Source organism: Bidens hawaiensis, unplaced genomic scaffold (genome assembly GCF_021521415.1).
Source record: "Bidens hawaiensis isolate Kalapana, Puna unplaced genomic scaffold, B.hawaiensis_p1.1 tig00005510_1, whole genome shotgun sequence".
Lineage (NCBI taxonomy): Eukaryota > Viridiplantae > Streptophyta > Magnoliopsida > Asterales > Asteraceae > Bidens > Bidens hawaiensis.
In genome coordinates this window covers 62,672-67,826 of record NW_027491355.1, presented here as the reverse complement: position 1 = coordinate 67,826, position 5,155 = coordinate 62,672, and positions in this window count along the sequence as shown.

Here is a 5,155-nt window from a genome sequence, read left to right as displayed (position 1 = left end):
CTACTGCAAGTCCCGAATCTGGATCACTGCAGTTTCTTGACACACCATCTTCTCGGGAATCAGAACACTCACGGGCTCGTGTATGACTGGGTAATCGATTTTCTGCCTATCATTCGGAAAGATATATATGGAAAAATGCACAACTCTTAAGGAGTTTCCACGTAAAATCGAGGAGATTTAGTTAGTATCACTTCTACTTTTACGCACCATAAAAAGCTACCATGACATACAATGACTGTTCTAAAGTCTTTTAGGCCTAATAACTTCACTAGTTAAGCACACAGAATCAGTATATCTATCACTTTCCAAGGTTGGATCAATTTTCTGTTAAACATAGTAAAGGAACTTCTTACGAAGTAGTAGACTTGAAAAATAATTTCATCTCCCATAAAAATTTTTAACTTCTATCGCCCCGATCAAGTCGAAGTTTTCTGGTAAACGGCTATCCTGAAGATCCAATGGATCAGCTGGACCGACCACATACAAGTATGTGTCCCTCTAACTAAGTATGAACGACTAATTTTCAGCGAAAGAATTAAAAACACATCATAAACCGCCCCGGTCACTTTCAGTCATCTGGTTAATGGCTATCCTTATATTCTACAAGTAGAAATGAGGACCAAACATATCCGAAGATATGTCCTTCAAACTGAAGCAACCGACATAATTCTAAGCGATAGTGACGTGTTGTTTTTTTTTTTTTAACAAAGACGAAAAACACGGTTACTCGGGATTGATCATCCCATTCAGCTCAACAAGGTTTTGAAAACGAGTTTTGTCAAACGCTTTAGTAAACAAGTCAGCGAAATTATCTAACGTATCAACCTTTTCGAGCACAATCAATTTCTTCTCAGCACAATCCCGTATAAAATGATGACGGATGTCAATGTGTTTAGTTTTGCTATGCTTTACGGGATTGTTAGTTACTGAGATAGCAGCAGTGTTATCTATGCAAATAGGAGTATGAGTGAAATTCAGACCATAATCGCTCAATTGCTGTTGTATCCAAAGAACCTGGGAGCAGCAGTTCGATGCTGTCATGTATTCTGCTTCACAGGTTGAAATGGCGACTGAGGTCTGCTTCTTGCACTGCCATGACACTAATCTGCCTCCAAGAAACTGACATCCACCTGTTGCTGACTTCCGATTCTGATTGCATCCTCCATAATCAGAATCTGTGTAGGCGACCAACTCCAAGTCTCCTCCTCTCGTGTACCACAACCCCAGCTTAGGCTTGCCTTTGAGATACCACAATATCCTCTTCACACCCTTCAAGTGAGATTCCTTTGGGTTTGCCTGAAAGCGTGCACAAAGACAAACTGCAAACATAATATCAGGTCTAGAAGCAGTTAAGTACATTAAAGAACCTATGATTGCCCGATATTGGGTGGGGTCCACGTCTGCATCACTGTCTGAATCAGCACCCAATTTATGGTTGACGCAAACTGGAGTATCAAATGGAGTGCTGTCCTCCATCTTGAAGCGTTTGAGAACGTCATGGACATACTTAGTCTGATGAATGAACATCCCATCTTTCTTCTGATCAACCTGCAGTCCTAAAAAGAATGTTAGTTCACCCATAGCACTCATTTCAAACCTCTTTTTCATGACGGCTTCAAATTCCTGACACATGGCGACTTTTGATGCAGCGAAGATGATGTCGTCCACGTAGACTTGTACCAGAAGAAAGTCGCTTCCTTTTCTCTTAAAGAACAGTGTGCTATCGATCTTTCCCCTTTCAAATTGATTCTCAAGCAAGTAATCGGATAGAGTTACGTACCAAGCACGAGGGGCCTGATGTAGCCCATACAGTGCTTTACTTAGCTTGTACACGTGATCTAGAAAGTCTGGGTCAGGAAAACCCGGAGGTTGCTCAACGTACACAACCTCATCGACTTTACCGTTAAGAAACGCACTCTTCACGTCTAACTGGAAAACCTTCATCTCCTTGTGTGCAGCAAATGCCAAAAACAGTCGAATCGCTTCCAATCTCGCCACAGGAGCAAACACTTCATTGTAGTCGATCCCCTCTTGCTGATTAAAACCCTTTACAACCAGCCTCGCCTTGTTCCTGATAATTATCCCTTTTTCATCTCTCTTGCATTTGAAAACCCATTTTGTGCCAATTGCATGCACATTTTTCGGTTTTGCAACCAAATTCCATACCTCCATCTTCTTGAACTGGGCTAACTCTTCTTGCATGGCTTCGACCCACGAACTGTCCTTGAGAGCCATTTGATAGTTCTTTGGTTCAATCTGGCTGATGAAGCAGGTGTACAAGCATTCGTTAATGATTCCTGTATCTTTAATGCTTGTGTAAACACAGGTGTGTTCATTCAAGCTTTGTCTTGTTTGTACACCGTCGGACAGATCACCTATCACGTTCTCCAAAGGGTGATTTTTGTGAACTCTCGTAGTCGGAACCGAACTGACTTGCAGATTGTCTTCCAGGTTCGAAGGTAGCTCATCAATGGGTGATTGTTGTTGAGAGTGAAACGGATTGAAGAATTCCTCTTATGTAGAGGCAGCAGGGGTATCGACAGCATTTAACGAGGAAGGTTGACATTCATCGTACAGCGGTCTTTGCACAACATTTTCTTCCTCATCATAAAGCATCTTCGTAGCTATTTTCTCATCAACTTCTTCACAATCCAAGTAAGGCATGTTAAAAGATTTAAAAAGCCTATCATAGTCGAAAGCCCCAGCGGGTCCCGTGCTTGGTTTTGGTGATTTGTAACTTGTGATATCAGTGTTACACACCACCTCAACCTTGCTGGTCGATGTATTAAAGACTCGTCTGTTGGGAGTTCCAACAACATATCCGACTAAAATACCTTCGTCGGCTATTTCACCAAATTTTGAGTTCGTCTTTAATATCGAACACGGGGACCCGAATGGTTCGAGACCACTCAAGTTAGGCTTTCTCCCATGCATAAGTTCATAACATGTTTTATTCAATCTTTTAACAGTTAAAACTCTATTAAGGATATAACAGGCTGTAGCAACAGCTTCAGCCCAGAACACCACAGGAAGTTTCGAATCAGCCAGCATGGTTCTGGCTCCTTCAATTAGCGTTCTGTTCTTCCTCTCATCCACCCCATTTTGTTGCGGAGTATACGGAGCGCTGTACTGGTGGTCTATCCCTTTCTGTAAGTAGAAAATCTCCATCTGATAGTTTTTGAACTCTGTCCCATTGTCACTCCTGATGTATTTAACCTTTTTCCCTATAATATTCTCAACCTTGGTAATCAAATTTATTACCATCTGCACCGTTTCATCCTTTGTCTTCAGGAAATATACCCAAGAATATCGAGAGAAATCATCAGTGATCACCAAACAGTATGATGTTCCACCTAGGCTTTTTACATTCACGGGACCGAAGAGATCCATGTGAAGTAGGTCTAGGGTACTGACTATTGAATTAACCTTCTTGGTGTGATGGGATTTCTTGTGTTGCTTTCCCTTTTTGCACGATAAGCATTGGTCTTCAAAGTTGAAATTTTTCAAGGGAACACCCAGCACCAGCCCATTCTTGACAATGTAGTTCATTTTCCGAAGATGAATATGCCCCATTCTTCGATGCCATAACTCGGACTCCGATTCAGTTGCTTTTGACAGAAGACAAGATTCTTCTGTTGCCATCTCAGTCGACCTCATATCCATAACATACGTATTCTTTTCCCTTGGAGCCTTCATTACTATCCAATCCTCTGGTATCTTGAAACCAGGATACAGTACGATCGCTTCATTCTTGGTAAAGTGCACAGTGTAATCTTTGTCACAGATCTGCGATACACTCAGCAGATTATGCTTCAGTTCTTCAACGAAATTCACTTTCTCTAACGTCATTTTACCATTAGTCACCGTCCCAATTCCAGTAATCCTTCCACCACTCTCTCCAGCAAAACTTACTCTTCCTCCCTGAACAGGTTTCCATTCGTGTAACAAATTCTTGTTACCCGTCATGTGCCGGGAACAGCCGCTATCCACAACCCATAGATTGTTTGCAGCCCTGTTCAACTGTTCCTGCACGATTAAAGCAGAGGATTAAAATCTGGGGACCCAAGACCTATTGGTCTTGGGTCGATACATCCCGTACTTTGGCTGTCCAAAGTTAGTATTAGAATGATTTCTGTAAGTCCTAAAAGGATACCTTCTTGTAGATTGACTATGAGGCCATCCAAACCATCGTGAATTAAATGATTTATTACTAAAGATTTGGTTGTTAACAGGGAAAAACTGAGATCGATTTCTTTGAAAACCTGGATTAGTCGAATGTCTGAACTTTGATGAGTTTTCATTTTTACCATTATAGTACTTACTGTTAGTTCTATTCTCAGTTTTCGAAGACCTCATACCTCTGAATCTCTGCTTCAGAGGGCAATCAGCAATCAGGTGTCCTAATTGATTGCATCTGAAACAACTCCTGTGTTCAACTTTTGTATCAACAGTTGTTTTAGATGTTGAGGCTGCATTACTGCCCGTTTGTCTAACATATGGTGGGACATACGGGTTTAGTGGAGAATTCTTTTCATTTGGTTTATGTTCCTCTCCACGTTTTGGTAACACTGCCTCTTGTTTTGTCTCACTCGACTCGGATGACTTGTCCAAATTTGATGAGACAAAACTAGGAACAGAAATCTTAACACTCGAAACAGGTTTACTCGTTTCGCCTTTACTAACTTCTGGATCTTTAATCGTAACCTTAACAGGAACTGTCTGGCCAATTTCAACATCAACAGATTTCTGATTACTAGGATCATAAGTATAGTTATGATTATAAGGTGGTGGAACTTCATTATATCCAATTCCTCCCCTTTTAACTGGGGAACGTTGATCACTTACAAGGTGATCAAGTATAGCAGAGGAATTTCTAAATTGCTCAAGCTTTCTGTTTAGTTCCACCACTTTCACCTGGTGATCAGCTATCTGTTTATCCCTTTCAGCTATTAGTTTGTTTTTCTCTTCTAACACTTCATAGCTAAGATCAATTACTTGTATTTTTTCAGCTAGACTGGCTTTAAGACTTCTGATATCTTTTTCACTAGCTTTTATTTTTACCTTGTAACTGTTTTCTCTAGTTTTAGTGTAATGATGATCTTCTTTTAATGTTTTAAATTGAGCATCCAAACTAACAAACTAATCAGTTATTGTT